The sequence below is a fragment of the Prunus avium genome, chromosome 2 (genome assembly GCF_965620075.1).
Source record: "Prunus avium chromosome 2, drPruAviu1.hap1.1, whole genome shotgun sequence".
Lineage (NCBI taxonomy): Eukaryota > Viridiplantae > Streptophyta > Magnoliopsida > Rosales > Rosaceae > Prunus > Prunus avium.
Genome location: NC_142285.1, coordinates 16,747,148 through 16,765,569, shown reverse-complemented (window position 1 = coordinate 16,765,569; position 18,422 = coordinate 16,747,148). Strand labels below are relative to the sequence as shown.

The following is an 18,422-nucleotide window of genomic DNA, read 5'->3' as shown; positions in this document are numbered from 1 at the left end:
TTGGTGAGTTTTGAGTGAAATCCAAACGCTAGAAGGATGGAATACACCAACCACTCCAATTAAGAACGAACTGCCGTTGAACTTGAATGGTCCAATTTGGAACATGTTAAGCTCATAATTTCATACATATACATGCCCAATTTACTTACTTCTTTTGCTTAGTTTCTTATAATTTTGAGTTATTTGCCTCCCTTTGTGTGTTTTGTAGGCCAAAAGAGCAAGAGAGCATAATTCATGCAATTCATGCATGTTAAGGCCTAATTTGGATGAAGAGAAGAAGAGCTTAAAGACAAACTCATTTTGGCTACAGCCCCCTGCCAGTCCAGTTCCGTAGGTCATATTGCAAGCTTTGTTTCAGCAACCTACATAGCTCGGATGAGGCAACATTCTTCATGAAAGTTGTTCCAATGGGTATGTACTATAACATATCCAAAATTCAACCCCATTGGATAAATCTGGAGTCCGTCACCTAGCAAACACAGAACCATGCTCAGGATGGATTTTGTCAGCGAGCAAACTGAGTTAGCAATTTGTTTCGGCCTTAACTTCCTCCTCCGAGCTTGGATTGGGCCAATACTTGTGTGGTTGGATCATACACATTCTGAACTTCACAATGGACATCTTAAAGTCTTCATTTGATTCAGCCTAGCCCAAGTTGTAAGCCCTTGAAGTTGCTGGTCATGCTGACCTCAGGATGAGCTGGTTGGAAGCTTGGTCATGGTGAGCTAGGCATGAGCTATTGTAGCTGGTTGGAAGCTTGGTCATGGTGACATGAAGATGAGCTAGGGCTGCTGGTGGGATTTATTGCTGAAGTGCATCAACCAATTCAGATTTTATAATGCAAGTGTTGTATGCATTAGTGAAGTGCATCAACCAATTCATCTTTTATAATGCAAGTGTTGTATGCATTAGCCATATTGAATTCAGATTTGTCACTCCCCTCTCCCTATAAATACCACATCCATTCCACATTCAAGACACAACAAATCCTGAGATTCACAACCCCCACAATTCACTCCAACCATCCTCAAACACTCTCAAAATCCCAAACACTCCAACAATCACCAAAACAACTCCAGCAAACCTCTCTTCCATTTCCCTACGAATTTCATCTTCCTTAGCCATCACCACTCACTCAAACTCATCCCAAATCACCTCCATATCCTTCATACATCTTTCTAGAAGTGGGGAAGCTCTTGGAGAAGCATTAGAAGTGGAGAAGCACTTGGAGAAGCCTTGGACACCACAAGAACTTCAGAAAAAGGGTTTTTCTACTCTTATTGTATTCATTATGTTTTCTCATTTCTGTTCAAGTCTCTTTTCCATTATGAGTAGCTAAATCCATAACTAGGGCTTCGATGTAACCTAACATGAATATTCTGGGTTTATAAGTTTGGAGTTTCAAGTTTGATTCATGATTCATGTTCTTATTCATTATGCTTATAAGTTAACATGCTTGTTTGAATGATTGATCACCATTAGAACTTGTTTGTTAACTATCTTGGTTTGAATTAAGAGTATACACCATGCTTTAATTCGAATTGAACTATGAATAGGAAGAGTATGTATGGACATTCGACAACAGGGATTAGATACATACTTGGTTGTTTAAAATGTTCTTCTATGCTTAATGGGTTCCTAATGCTTAATTTTAGGTTAGACAACAAATGATCAAATTAGGGAATTAGGAACACAAGGTTAGGACCAAACACCATGGCCTAATCATACTTTAGCTAGAATCAATCTTTGAATCTGAATTAGACTTGTTACTTGAATCTTTATAACCCAGAATTGAATTGTTATGGTGGTTCGAATGCCCTAGTCTCAAAATCTGTTTTCCAACTCTTAAAACCACTCTTTGTTACATTTGTTTACTTGTTTTTGTTTGCAATTTCATTTTGCTTCTTTTGTTCAACAATCACAACCACTCTTGTTTTAAATTCTGTTTTAGACATAACCTCCTACTTTCTTGAATTTGGTAATCTAAGTACATAACTAGTTTTAACTTCTCAGTCTTCGTGGGTACGACCTCGTACTTGTCTTGCTATACTACTAATTGCCCCGTACAATTGCGAGTTAACATATTATTAACAACAAATTTTGGCGCCGTTGCCGGGGACTGAACGAAAGTTCTTCCCTGGTTATGTGCCCAAGGTTACCCTATTCTTTTTAGTGTTTCTAATTAATCTAATTTTCTGTTTCAGGTAGTTTATGTCTAAAAATCCATTACTTGAACAAGTGAGGTCTTCGTTCCAACGTTCTAGATCTTTGAACGCAGGACCATCATTGCAACCCAGACGAGTGACCTCTGAAATTCAGAATCGTCTAGAAAGGGAGTTGTCAACTGCAAAAGAGCAAGCTCTTGCTACATTTACAAGTCTTGCTCTCCACACTGAACTTCCCGGTTCTTCACTTTCAAATTCGGAAGCAAGTTCAGACCAAGAAGAAGAAGAAATGATGGCTGCCATTGAGTTCATGGGAGAACTTGATATCCCAACAATTCCAGCATCTCCTTCAAGCATTTTGCTGCCCACTGTAGCTCGAAATTATGAGCTTAAATCTTCTCATCTTAATATGCTGCCTTCCTTTTATGGTTTACCTAATGAAGATCCATTGACTCATATAAAGGATATTTTTAATGTTGTGAGTTCTTTTCCTTTGACAGGTGTGACAGAAGATCAACTTCGAATGAGAGTGTTTCCATACACTTTAAAGGATAAGGCGAAGTATTGGTTGAATTCTTTGAAGCCTGGTTCACTCACTACATGGTCTGCCATTCAAAAGAAGTTCCTGGAAAAATACTTCTCCACGCAAAAGACCGACATGCTTAGGGACAAGATCTTGTTATTTGCACAGCAAGATGATGAATCGTTTTGTGAAGCATGGGAGAAATTCAATGGGTTGCTCAACCAATGTCCTCATCATGGGATTCCATTGAAGCTTCAAATGCGTATGTTTTATAAAGGACTAACCCCTTCTAGTCATAATATAGTCACCAATTTTGCAGGTGGTTCTTTTAAAACCAAAACTCCAGAAGAAACGTACGAACTCTTTGAGGAGATAGCAATGGAGACCCAACATACGGATACAAGAGGTAAACGTGTTATTAGTGGTTCTAATGATGCTTCTAGTGTGCAGATTTCAAAACTGGAACAAAAGCTAGATGCTCTTCTTGCATTAAACTCAAGAAGCCCTCCGAAGGAAGTGTGTAGCATTTGTGAATCTCATGACCATGCTACCACAGCTTGTCCACTTGGGGCTGGATATCCAGAATTTGTGCAAGAGCAAGCTAAGTTGGTAAATTCCTACAACCAAGGTCCAAGAAATGATCCATACTCTCAAAGTTATAATCCAGGTTGGAGGAATCATCCAAACTTTTCATGGAGAAATACCCAGAATCAAGCAAATCCCCCTTCATTCCAAAGGCCACAACAATCATCATCATCATTGGAAGATATAGTGAAGCAGATGGCAATCAACCAATCCAATTTTCAGCAAACTACACAAGCTGCCATCTCCAAATTGGAAGTCCAATTAGGCCAAATAGCTGCTGAAATAACTCAAAGAGTGCCTGGGAAATGGCCAAGCCAAACTGAGATCAATCCAAAGAACCCAGAAGCCAAGGCCATTCATGTGCTCAGATCAGGTAAGATCATTGATAATAAAGATGATTCTAATCTTTCAAATGATGTTGTGATTGTAGAAAATGAAGAGGAGGAGACCATGGCCACGGAAGGAGAACAACTCAAAACTTCTCAATCTGCTCCTAAGGCCAAATCAGATTCTCAGAAATCCGATCAATTCCAATTGCATAAAAGGGATGACAAATTTGTGCCACCACATCTTCAAGAAGATAGATACGTGCCACCCGCTCCATATGTTCCACAGATTCCATTTCCAGGCCGTCTTAAGAAAGCAAAGCAAGATAAGGCTTTTAAAGAGATTTATGATATTTTGAGTAAAGTTAATATCAATTTGCCTTTGCTTGATCTTATTGAACAGATTCCTGCATATGGAAAATTCATCAAGGACTTGAAAACTCACAAGCTCAATTTCGCTCCAAATGAAGGAGTAAAGCTCGACCAGAATGTAAGTGCTGTATTGCAAAGGAAGCTTCCACCAAAACTAGATGATCCTGGCAGCTTTGACATTCCCATTAACATTGGAGGCAAGAAGGTTGGAAGAGCCATGTTGGACTTGGGAGCAAGCATCAATGTTTTGCCATATTCAGTTTATCAAGAGCTTGGCTTAGAAGGGATGAAGAAGACTTCAATGCGACTTGAACTAGCTGATCATTCTATAAAATATCCAAAAGGTATTGTAGAAGATATTCTAGTTCAAGTTAATACACTAATTCTCCCTGCTGATTTTGTAGTGATGGACATGGAAGACAATCCAAATGGAGATCGTGTTGATCCCATTCTCCTAGGCAGACCATTCATGGCCACTGCAGACACAATCATCAAAGTGAAAGATAGCACCCTCTCCATGACTGTTTTGGGTGAAACTGTTGAATTTAAAATGCTTAATGCTCTATCTCAACCTTCTATCTCTCTTGATTCTTGCTTTTCAATTGATGTTGTGGATCATGAGGTTTCTTCCAAAATTTTGCAGAGAAAGTCTAATGATGCTCTAGAAGCTGTCTTAACACAAGAAGAGGAAGATCTTTGTGAACCGGAGTTCCAAGAAGTGGTGGCTGCCTTAGAAGTGTTTCCGCCATACCCACCATCCTTTAGGCCACCAATCGAGCCTCTTGGACCATCATCCACGAAATTGGAGCCATCCATTGTCATCCCACCAAAGCTAGAACTTAAACCTCTTCCCAATAATCTTAAATATACATATTTGGGTGCTAACGAAACTCTCCCTGTTATAATTGCTGCAGGTCTCTCCTCACATGAAGAAGAGAGCTTAATTAAAGTTCTAAAAGAGCATAAAACAGCCATTGGGTGGACCATAGCAGACATCAAAGGAATTAGTCCAAGCATGTGCATGCACCGGATTTTAATGGAAGAAGACAGCAAACCATCTCGTGATGCCCAAAGGAGGCTAAATCCCAACATGAAAGAGGTGGTTAGAGCTGAAGTTTTAAAGCTACTCGATGTAGGAATCATCTACCCAATTTCAGATTCTAAGTGGGTGAGCCCTGTGCAAGTTGTTCCAAAGAAGTCCGGAATCACCGTTGTGAAGAATGAGAAGAATGAGCTAGTTCCTACACGAACTGTCACTGGTTGGAGAGTTTGCATTGATTACAGGAAGTTGAACACATCCACTAGAAAAGATCATTTCCCCTTACCTTTTATTGATCAAATGCTTGAACGTTTATCTGGCCATGCTTACTATTGTTTTCTTGATGGTTTTTCAGGTTATAATCAAATTCCCATTGCTCCGGAAGACCAAGAGAAAACCACATTCACATGCCCATTTGGTACGTTTGCTTATAGAAGGATGCCATTCGGTTTGTGCAATGCCCCAGCAACTTTCCAAAGATGCATGATGTCAATCTTTTCAGATATGGTGGAACGATTCATTGAGGTATTTATGGATGATTTTTCAGTTTTTGGTTCCTCTTTTGATAATTGTCTTCACCACTTGTCTCTAGTGCTTAAAAGATGCCAGGAAACAAATCTGATTTTGAATTGGGAGAAGTGTCACTTCATGGTGAGACAAGGCATTGTGCTAGGCCATGTGATTTCAAGCAAGGGAATCGAAGTGGATAAAGCCAAGATCGATCTCATCTCAAATCTTCCACCCCCTACCTCTGTTAAAGGAATTAGAAGCTTTCTAGGTCATGCTGGATTCTATAGAAGGTTCATCAAAAATTTCTCAAGCATTACAAGGCCATTGTGTAACCTCCTTGCTAAGGATGCTGTTTTTGAGTTTAATGAAGCTTGCATGGAAGCTTTTTCTACCTTGAAGAGGGAGCTAACTTCAGCCCCTATTATCATAGCTCCGGATTGGTCTTTACCATTTGAAATAATGTGTGATGCCTCTGACTTTGCTATTGGTGCAGTTTTAGGTCAAAAGAAGAACAAGCTGCCCCATGTGATTCATTATGCTAGCCGGACCTTGAATGATGCTCAAATCAACTACTCCACAACAGAGAAGGAGTTGCTTGCTGTGGTTTTTGCTTTAGAAAAATTTCGTTCTTACCTTGTTGGTTCTAAAGTAATTGTTTATTCTGACCATGCAGCCCTTAGATACTTGCTCACTAAGAAGGATGCCAAACCACGCTTGATTAGATGGATTCTCTTGTTGCAAGAATTCGATTTGGAGATTCGAGATAAGAAGGGATGTGAGAATGTGGTAGCTGATCATTTGAGCAGAATTGTGGTTGAAGAAAAAGGAGGAGCTGTGCTACCCTTGAATGAGACTTTCCCTGATGAACAACTATATGCTGCCCAAGTCAAAGAGCCATGGTATGCTGATTTTGTTAATTATCTTGCTTGTGGTGTTCTTAGAAATGATCTAACTTCTCAGGATAAGAAGAAGTTCTTTTCCATGGTGAAACATTATGTATGGGATGAACCTTTCTTATTCAAGCATTGCCCGGATCAACTCATCAGAAGATGTGTTCCAGAAGAAGAGCAAGAAAGCATACTTAGGCATAGCCACGAATTGGCCTGTGGAGGTCACTTTGGAGCTAAGAAAACAGCACTTAAGATTCTGCAATCTGGTTTCTTTTGGCCCACTCTATTTAAAGATGCATTTAATTTTTGTGTTAAGTGTGATAGGTGCCAAAGGATGGGGAACATAAGTCGCAGGAATGAAATGCCATTGAATAACATACTTGTTGTGGAGCTCTTCGATGTGTGGGGTATTGATTTCATGGGACCATTCCCATCTTCCTTTGGTTATACTTACATACTTGTTGCTGTTGATTATGTGTCTAAATGGGTGGAAGCCATAGCCACCAAAACCAATGATTATAAGGTGGTGCTGAAGTTCTTGAAGGATAATATTTTCACAAGGTTTGGTACTCCAAGGGCTGTCATTAGTGATGGAGGCAGCCACTTCTGTAACAAGCCATTCGAAGCACTCATGAAGAAGTACAACATCACCCATCGAGTCTCTACACCATATCATCCGCAAACTTCTGGTCAAGTGGAAATAAGCAATAGAGAAATTAAGCACATCCTGGAGAAGGTGGTGAACAATACAAGGAAAGATTGGGCAGCCAAGCTCAATGATGCATTATGGGCTTATAGGACAGAATATAAGACTCCCATTGGAATGAGCCCTTATCGTCTTGTGTTTGGGAAAGCTTGTCACCTGCCAATGGAGCTTGAACACAATGCTTTTTGGGCCATCAAGAAGTTAAATTTTGATCTAGACAAGGCAGGCCATGCAAGAAAGTTTCAGCTGAATGAATTGGAAGAAATTAGACATGAGTCTTATGAGAATGCAAAGCTTTACAAAGAACGAACCAAGAGTTACCATGACAGAAACATTCAACGGAAAGAGTTCTCCAAAGGTATGTCAGTTCTTTTGTTTAACTCACGTTTGCGTCTCTTTCCAGGAAAATTGAAGTCTAGATGGCAAGGCCCATTCACCGTGGTCAATGTTTCTCCCTATGGAGCTGTGGAGATTCAAAACCCTAAAGATGGCTCGACTTTCAAAGTAAATGGACAACGTTTAAAGCCATTCTATGAGGGAGTTTCAGCTGGCATCCAAACTGGCCATGTGGTAGATCAACTTCCCTTCGTACCATCAACTTAGCTGATTGCACAATGTCTTGCCAAGACAGTAACTAAGGCGCTTCTTGGGAGGCAACCCATGTGTTCAAGAAGAAGGTGCTTGGTAGCAATCGACCTAATCGCATCAAGGGGGAGCATTTCAATCCTTTCTCTTTACTTGTTATTATTTTAAATTTCTGTTTTTTTTTTTAAAAAATTTAAAAATAAAAAATAAAAAAATTTAAAAATTTAAAAAGATTTTTCATATGAGCTAACTTATGGTAACTCCAGTGAGCACTTCCGTCAATACAGTGTCTAGGAGTTCTTTAGGCGACACCTTCGGTGTCTAAGAAGTTTGGGTTTTAAGCGGGACCATTGTGACCCCTCCAACCTTCCCGGATCCCCTGGCTGTGTTTTCTGAGGCCCTTAACTGGTCATCCATGAGTTGCTTATATATTCATTTTTTTTATTTTTTATTTTTCCTAAACCTTCTTCTAAACTTTTCCCTTTATCATTTGTTTGTTCTCAATCATCTTTTGTATGCTTTCACATTGAGGACAATGTTCAATTCAGGTCTGGGGGGAAGGTTTTCAATTTCAATTTTCTTATCCATTTGTGTTTTCAATTTTCGTTCTCTTGTCACAATTTTTTTTTATTTTTTATTTTTTATTTTTTATTTTATTATTATTATTTTTTTTTTTTTAAAGAATGTCATACAATCAATGCTATGGAGCTGCTATTTGAGGTTTTCATATCAGAATTTTGCACTTCACAAAGCTTTTGCTCTTAGAATTCTGGTGGCTAAAGTACCACGCTCAAATTCTTGAAGGAAAATAGTGGAGACTACCCTAGTGAGCTATATCGAGCCTAATTGCTTTCTTGAGAGGGTTTAAAGTGTTCTATTTCTCATCCATACTTATTTTCTTCAATTCACTCTAATTGATCTCATTATTCCATTTTGATTGAATACTAAGGATGATTCTCTTTTGCAGATATCATGTGCTTGCTCTCATTCATGAATGAACTCATTGAAGTGATGCTAGGCTATGTGTGCATAACCATTCTATGTGCTTTCTTTTCACCCTACCTATATGTGTGTTCCATCAACCCTCTTGAAGCCAAACACTTAAAGCCTTTTCTTCTATCACCCTCATCATTTCCCTACCTTTGTATCTCAATCTGAGATACTTGACCTATTGTAGCCATACCCTATAGCTTAGAAATATACCAAGGTGTGCCAAGATAAAGTTTGAAGCAAGGAAGTTGCAGCCATGTACCTAAATAAAGATGATGTGAATCTGTGCAATGAAGTTAATGAAGATGCAGATCAAATCAACGAAGATGAAAGTGTTTCGATTTGATCTAAGTGTGAAAAATAAAGTCTATGCCAGGAGATACCATGAAGTTTGCTGCCATGCCAATCTAAATCAATGATGCCTTGCAGATTAATGAAGCATGCAACCTTGGTATGTTCTTAAGTTATTTGTTTTTCCTTCCAATTCTTCCATTTCCCCTAAACCTTAGCCTTTCATTACAACATTGTGAAAGACCTAGCTGATCTTTGAGGATGTATTCATGGGTGCTGGTAAGTATGTGTGTATCTCTATTCTTAGTATTTAATTCCTTTCATGAGATCTAACCAAATTTGTGCTTCTATTTCATACACTCACTTATGCTTTCTTGAGAGAATTAAAACATAGGTTCTGAGTGATTGAGTGTTATCTGTGAGAATTAGAGTCGAAGCATGTTCTCTATTCAAGGTTTGAGTGTGCTTTCTTTGAAACTGTGTGCCTTTGAGCTATAGCTTCCACTTGTACACACTGATTGATGACCTATCTTGGCAACTCTATGGTGTTGGAGGTATGACTAAAACTTTCTTTCATTTTCATTAGTTGATTTCAAAGTTGTTTTTCTAACCATTTTGTTTTGTAGAGTTAGAAAAACGTTTGTGGGTATCGTATCTGTTAAACCCTCAGGAGACACAACTCCTCCTACTAGGGATGCCTAGAGGTTTAAAGGCTTGTTGCATACGCTCAATGCAATCGAGTTACCTACGAAAGTGGTCTAGTTAACTTCTTGTTTTGTTTTTATCTTTGTTTCTCTTTTGTTTTGCTCGAGGACTAGCAAAATCTAAGTTTGGGGGTGTGTTAAGCTCATAATTTCATACATATACATGCCCAATTTACTTACTTCTTTTGCTTAGTTTCTTATAATTTTGAGTTATTTGCCTCCCTTTGTGTGTTTTGTAGGCCAAAAGAGCAAGAGAGCATAATTCATGCAATTCATGCATGTTAAGGCCTAATGTGGATGAAGAGAAGAAGAGCTTAAAGACAAACTCATTTTGGCTACAGCCCCCTGCCAGTCCAGTTCCGTAGGTCATATTGCAAGCTTTGTTTCAGCAACCTACATAGCTCGGATGAGGCAACATTCTTCATGAAAGTTGTTCCAATGGGTGTGTACTATAACATATCCAAAATTCAACCCCATTGGATAAATCTGGAGTCCGTCACCTAGCAAACACAGAACCATGCTCAGGATGGATTTTGTCAGCGAGCAAACTGAGTTAGCAATTTGTTTCGGCCTTAACTTCCTCCTCCGAGCTTGGATTGGGCCAATACTTGTGTGGTTGGATCATACACATTCCGAACTTCACAATGGACATCTTAAAGTCTTCATTTGATTCAGCCTAGCCCAAGTTGTAAGCCCTTGAAGTTGCTGGTCATGCTGACCTCAGGATGAGCTGGTTGGAAGCTTGGTCATGGTGAGCTAGGCATGAGCTATTGTAGCTGGTTGGAAGCTTGGTCATGGTGACATGAAGATGAGCTAGGGCTGCTGGTGGGATTTATTGCTGAAGTGCATCAACCAATTCAGATTTTATAATGCAAGTGTTGTATGCATTAGTGAAGTGCATCAACCAATTCATCTTTTATAATGCAAGTGTTGTATGCATTAGCCATATTGAATTCAGATTTGTCACTCCCCTCTCCCTATAAATACCACATCCATTCCACATTCAAGACACAACAAATCCTGAGATTCACAACCCCCACAATTCACTCCAACCATCCTCAAACACTCTCAAAATCCCAAACACTCCAACAATCACCAAAACAACTCCAGCAAACCTCTCTTCCATTTCCCTACGAATTTCATCTTCCTTAGCCATCACCACTCACTCAAACTCATCCCAAATCACCTCCATATCCTTCATACATCTTTCTAGAAGTGGGGAAGCTCTTGGAGAAGCATTAGAAGTGGAGAAGCACTTGGAGAAGCCTTGGACACCACAAGAACTTCAGAAAAAGGGTTTTTCTACTCTTATTGTATTCATTATGTTTTCTCATTTCTGTTCAAGTCTCTTTTCCATTATGAGTAGCTAAATCCATAACTAGGGCTTCGATGTAACCTAACATGAATATTCTGGGTTTATAAGTTTGGAGTTTCAAGTTTGATTCATGATTCATGTTCTTATTCATTATGCTTATAAGTTAACATGCTTGTTTGAATGATTGATCACCATTAGAACTTGTTTGTTAACTATCTTGGTTTGAATTAAGAGTATACACCATGCTTTAATTCGAATTGAACTATGAATAGGAAGAGTATGTATGGACATTCGACAACAGGGATTAGATACATACTTGGTTGTTTAAAATGTTCTTCTATGCTTAATGGGTTCCTAATGCTTAATTTTAGGTTAGACAACAAATGATCAAATTAGGGAATTAGGAACACAAGGTTAGGACCAAACACCATGGCCTAATCATACTTTAGCTAGAATCAATCTTTGAATCTGAATTAGACTTGTTACTTGAATCTTTATAACCCAGAATTGAATTGTTATGGTGATTCGAATGCCCTAGTCTCAAAATCTGTTTTCCAACTCTTAAAACCACCCTTTGTTACATTTGTTTACTTGTTTTTGTTTGCAATTTCATTTTGCTTCTTTTGTTCAACAATCACAACCACTCTTGTTTTAAATTCTGTTTTAGACATAACCTCCTACTTTCTTGAATTTGGTAATCTAAGTACATAACTAGTTTTAACTTCTCAGTCTTCGTGGGTACGACCTCGTACTTGTCTTGCTATACTACTAATTGCCCCGTACAATTGCGAGTTAACATATTATTAACAACAGAACACCTATTGATTTCAGATCGAGTCCAAAACTTGGGAAACATCATAATATGGTGGGAGGAGTCATTTGGTGAGTTTTGAGTGAAATCCAATCGCTAGAAGTATGGAATACACCAACCACTCCAATTAGGAACGAATTGCCGTTGAACATGAATGGTCCAATTTGGAACACCTATTGATTTCGGATCGAGTCCAAAACTTGGGAAACATCATAATATGGTGGGAGGAGTCATTTGGTGAGTTTTGAGTGAAATCCAAAAGCTAGAAGTATGGAATACACCAACCACTCCAATTAGGAACGAACTGCCGTTGAACTTGAATTGTCCAATTTCTCACACCTATTGATTTCGGATCGAGCCCAAAACTAGGGCAACATCTTAATATGGTGGGAGGAGTCATTTGGTGAGTTTTGAGTGAAATCCAAAAGCTAGAACTATGGAATACACCAACCACTCCAATTAGGAACGAACTGCCGTTGAACTTGAATTGTCCAGTTTGGAACACCTATTGATTTCGGATCGAGCCCAAAACTTGGGCAACAACATAATATGGTGGGAGGAGTCATTTGGTGAGTTTTGAGTGAAATCCAATCGCTAGAAGTATGGAATACCCCAACCACTCCAATTAGGAACGAACTGCCGTTGAACTTGAATTGTCCAATTTGGAACACCTATTGATTTCGGATCGAGCCCAAAACTAGGGCAACATCATAATATGGTGGGAGGAGTCATTTGGTGAGTTTTGAGTGAAATCCAATCGCTAGAAGTATGGAATACACCAACCACTCCAATTAGGAACGAACTGCCGTTGAAATTGAATTGTCCAATTTCTCACACGTATTGATTTCTGATCGAGCCCAAAACTTGGGCAACATCGTAATATGGTGCGAGGAGTCATTTGGTGAGTTTTGAGTGAAATCCAATCGCTAGAAGTATGGAATACTCCAACCACTCCAATTAGGAACGAACTGCCGTTGAACTTGAATTGTCCAATTTCTCACACCTATTGATTTCGGATCGAGCCCAAAACTAGGGCAACACCTTAATATGGTGGGAGGAGTCATTTGGTGAGTTTTGAGTGAAATCCAAAAGCTAGAACTATGGAATACACCAACCACTCCAATTAGGAACGAACTGCCGTTGAACTTGAATTGTCCAGTTTGGAACACCCATTGATTTCGGATCGAGCCCAAAACTTGGGCAACAACATAATATGGTGGGAGGAGTCATTTGGTGAGTTTTGAGTGAAATCCAATCGCTAGAAGTATGGAATACCCCAACCACTCCAATTAGGAACGAACTGCCGTTGAACTTGAATTGTCCAATTTGGAACTCCTATTGATTTCGGATCGAGCCCAAAACTAGGGCAACATCATAATATGGTGGGAGGAGTCATTTGGTGAGTTTTGAGTGAAATCCAATCGCTAGAAGTATGGAATACACCAACCACTCCAATTAGGAACGAACTGCCGTTGAAAATGAATTGTCCAATTTCTCACACGTATTGATTTCTGATCGAGCCCAAAACTTGGGCAACATCGTAATATGGTGCGAGGAGTCATTTGGTGAGTTTTGAGTGAAATCCAATCGCTAGAAGTATGGAATACACCAACCACTCCAATTAGGAACGAACTGCCGTTGAACTTGAATTGTCCAATTTCTCACACCAATTGATTTCGGATCGAGCCCAAAACTTGGGCAACATCATAATATGGTTGGAGGAGTCATTTGGGGAGGTTTAAGTGAAATCCAATCGCTAGAAGTATGGAATACACCAACCACTCCAATTAGGAACGAACTGCCGTTGAACTTGAATGGTCCAATTTGGAACACCTATTGATTTCGGATCGAGTCCAAAACTTGGGCAACATCATAATATGGTGGGAGGAGTCATTTGGTGAATTTTGAGTGAAATCCAATTGCTAGAAGTATGGAATACACCAACCACTCCAATTAGGAACGAACTGCCGTTGAACTTGAAGTGTCCAATTTCTCACACCTATTGATTTCGGATCGAGCCCAAAACTTGGGCAACATAATAATATGGTGGTAGGAGTCATTTGGTGAGTTTTGAGTGAAATCCAATCGCTAGAAGTATGGAATACACCAACCACTCCAATTAGAAACGAACTGCCGTTGAACTTGAATGGTCCAATTTGGAACACCTATTGATTTCGGATCGAGTCCAAAACTTGGGAAACATCATAATATGGTGGGAGGAATCATTTGGTGAGTTTTGAGTGAAATCCAAACGCTAGAAGTATGGAATACACCAACCACTCCAATTAGGAACGAACTGCCGTTGAACTTGAATTGTCCAATTTCTCACACCTATTGATTTCGGATCGGCCCCAAAACTAGGGCAACATCATAATATGGTGGGAGGAGTCATTTGGTGAGTTTTGAGAGAAATCCAATGGCTAGAAGTATGGAATACACCAACCACTCCAATTAGGAACGAACTGCCGTTGAACTTGAATTGTCCAATTTGGAACACCTATTGATTTCGGATCGAGCCCAAAACTTGGGCAACATCATAATATGGTGGGAGGAGTCATTTGGTGAGTTTTGAGTGAAATCCAATCGCTAGAAGTATGGAATACACCAACCACTCCAATTAGGAACGAACTGCCGTTGAAATTGAATTGTCCAATTTCTCACACGTATTGATTTCAGATCGAGCCCAAAACTTGGGCAACATCATAATATGGTGGGAGGAGTCATTTGGTGAGTTTTGAGTGAAATCCAATCGCTAGAAGTATGGAATACACCAACCACACCAATTAGGAACGAACTGCCGTTGAACTTGAATTGTCCAATTTCTCACACCAATTGATTTCGGATCGAGCCCAAAACTTGGGCAACGTCATAATATGGTGGGAGGACTCATTTGGGGCGGTTTCAGTGAAATCCAATCGCTAGAAGTGTGGAATACACCAACCACTCCAAGTAGGAACGAACTGCCGTTGAACTTGAATGGTCCAATTTGGAACACCTATTGATTTCGGATCGAGTCCAAAACTTGGGCAACATCATAATATGGTGGGAGGAGTCATTTGGTGAGTTTTGAGTGAAATCCAATCGCTAGAAGTGTGGAATACACCAACCACTCCAATTTGGAACGAACTACCGTTGAACTTGAATTGTCCAATTTCTCACACCAACTGATTTCGGATCGAGCCCAAAACTTGGGCAACCTCATAATATGGTGGGAGGAGTCATTTGGTGAGTTTTGAGTGAAATCCAATCGCTAGAAGTATGGAATACACCAACCACTCCAATTAGGAATGAACTGCCGTTGTACTTGAATGGTCCAATTTGGAACACCTATTGATTTCGGATCGAGTCCAAAACTTGGGAAACATCATAATATGGTGGGAGGAGTCATTTGGTGTGTTTTGAGTGAAATCCAATCGCTAGAAGTATGGAATACACCAACCACTCCAATTAGGAACGAACTGCCGTTGAACTTGAATTGTCCAATTTCTCACAACTATTGATTTCGGATCGAGCCCAAAACTTGGGCAACATCATAATATGGTGGGAGGAGTCATTTGGTGAGTTTTGAGTGAAATCCAATCGCTAGAAGTATGGAATACACCAACCACTCCAATTAGGAACGAACTGCCGTTGAACTTGAATTCTCCAATTTCTCACACTTATTGATTTCGGATCGAGCCCCAAACTTGGGCAACATCATAATATGGTGGGAGGAGTCATTTGGTGAGTTTTGAGTGAAATCAAATCGCTAGAAGTATGGAATACACCAACCACTCCAATTAGGAACGAACTGCCGTTGAACTTGAATTCTCCAATTTCTCACACCTATTGATTTCGGATCGAGCCCAAAACTTGGGCAACATCATAATATGGTGGGATGAGTCATTTGGTGAGTTTTGAGTGAAATCCAATCGCTAGAAGTATGGAATACACCAACCACTACAATTAGGAACGAACTGCCGTTGAACTTGAATTGTCCAATTTCTCACACCAATTGATTTCGGATCGAGCCCAAAACTTGGGAAACATCATAATATGGTGGGAGGAGTCATTTGGGGCGGTTTCAGTGAAATCCAAACGCTAGAAGTGTGGAATACACCAACCACTCCAATTAGGAACGAACTGCCGTTGAACTTGAATTGTCCAATTTCTCACACCTATTGATTTCGGATCGAGCCCCAAACTTGGGCAACATCATAATATGGTGGGAGGAGTCATTTGGTGAGTTTTGAGTGAAATCAAATCGCTAGAAGTATGGAATACACCAACCACTCCAATTAGGAACGAACTGCCGTTGAACTTGAATTGTCCAATTTCTCACACCTATTGATTTCGGATCGAGCCCAAAACTAGGGCAACATCATAATATGGTGGGAGGAGTCATTTGGTGAGTTTTGAGTGAAATCCAATCGCTAGAAGTATGGAATACACCAACCACTCCAGTTAGGAATGAACTGCCGTTGAACTTGAATTGTCGAATTTCGAACACCTATTGATTTCGGATCGATCCCAAAACTTGGGCAACATCAAAATATGGTGGGATTATTCATTTGGTGAGTTTTGAGTGAAATCCAATCGCTAGAAGTATGGAATACACCAACCACTCCAATTGGGAACGAACTGCCGTTGAACTTGAATTGTCCAATTTGGAACACCTATTGATTTCGGATCGAGGCCAAAACTTGGGCAACACCATAATATGGTGGGAGGAGTCATTTGGTGAGTTTTGAGAGAAATCCAATGGCTAGAAGTATGGAATACACCAACCACTCCAATTAGGAACGAACTGCCGTTGAACTTGAATTGTCCAATTTGGAACACCTATTGATTTCGGATCGAGCCCAAAACTTGGGCAACATCATAATATGGTGGGACGAGTCATTTGGTGAGTTTTGAGTGAAATCCAATCGCTAGAAGTATGGAATACACCAACCACTCCAATTTGGAACGAACTGCCGTTGAACTTGAACTGTCCAATTTCCCACACCTATTGATTTCGGATCGAGCCCAAAATTGGGCAACATCATAATATGGTGGGATTATTCATTTGGTGAGTTTTGAGTGAAATCCAATCGCTAGAAGTATGGAATACACCAACCACTCCAATAGGGAACGAACTGCCGTTGAACTTGAATTGTCCAATTTGGTACATCTATTGATTTCGGATCGAGCCCAAAACTTGGGCAACACCATAATATGGTGGGAGGAGTCATTTGGTGAGTTTTGAGTGAAATCCAATGGCAAGAATTATGGAATACACCAACCACTCCAATTAGGAACGAACTGCCGTTGAAATTGAATTGTCCAATTTCTCACACGTATTGATTTCTGATCGAGCCCAAAACTTGGGCAACATCATAATATGGTGGGAGGAGTCATTTGGTGAGTTTTGAGTGAAATGCAATCGCTAGAAGTATGGAATGCACCAACCACTCCAATTAGGAACGAACTGCCGTTGAACTTGAATTGTCCAATTTCCCACACCTATTGATTTCGGATCGAGCCCAAAATTGGGCAACATCATAATATGGTGGGATTATTCATTTGGTGAGTTTTGAGTGAAATCCAATCGCTAGAAGTATGGAATACGCCAACCACTCCAATTAGGAACGAACTGCCGTTGAACTTGAATTGTCCAATTTCTCACACGTATTGATTTCTGATCGAGCCCAAAACTTGGGCAACATCATAATATGGTGGGAGGAGTGATTTGGTGCGTTTTGAGTGAAATCCAATCACTAGAAGTATGGAATACACCAACCACTCCAATTAGGAACGAACTGCCGTTGAACTTGAATTGTCCAATTTGGAACACATATTGATTTCGGATCGAGCCCAAAACTTGGGTAACATCATAATACGGTGGGAGGAGTCATTAGGTGAGTTTTGAGTGAAATCCAATCGCTATAAGTACGGAATACACTAACCACTCCAATTAGGAACGAACTGCCGTTGAACTTGAATTATCCAATTTCGAACACCTATTGATTTCGGATCGATCCCAAAACTTGGGCAACATCATAATATGGTGGGAGTAGTCATTTGGTGAGTTTTGAGTGAAAGCCAATCGCTAGAAGTATGGAATACACCAACCATTCCAATTAGGAACGAACTGCCGTTGAACTTGAACTGTCCAATTTGGAACACCTATTGATTTCGGATCGAGCCCAAAACTAGGGCAACATCATAATAAGGTGGGGGGAGTCATTTGGTGAGTTTTGAGAGAAATCCAATCGCTAGAAGTATGGAATACACCATCCACTCCAATTAGGAACGAACTGCCGTTGAACTTGAATAGTCCAATTTCTCACACCAATTAATTTCGGATCGATCCCAAAACTTGGGCAACATAATAATATGGTGGGAGGAGTCATTTGGTGAGTTTTGAGTGAAATCCAAACGCTAGAAGTATGGAATACACCAATTGGGAACGAACTGCCGTTGAACTTGAATTGTCCAATTTGGAACACCTATTGATTTCGGATCGAGCCCAAAACTTGGGCAACATCATAATATGGTGGGAGGAGTCATTTGGTGAGTTTTGAGTGAAATCCAATCGCTAGAAGTATGGAATACACCAACCACTCCAATTAGGAATGAACGTCCGTTG

At 39.9% G+C, this 18,422-nt stretch overlaps 1 non-coding gene across 1 annotated transcript; it reads right to left on the bottom strand.

Annotated features, from left to right (window-relative positions):
* Window positions 1-2,823: 2,823 nt before the first annotated feature.
* LOC148296568 (small nucleolar RNA R71) lies at window positions 2,824-2,930 on the bottom strand. The gene has a single exon (XR_015834167.1). It is a non-coding gene; the product is annotated as a small nucleolar RNA R71 (small nucleolar RNA).
* Between the last annotated feature and the right edge of the window lie 15,492 nt (window positions 2,931-18,422).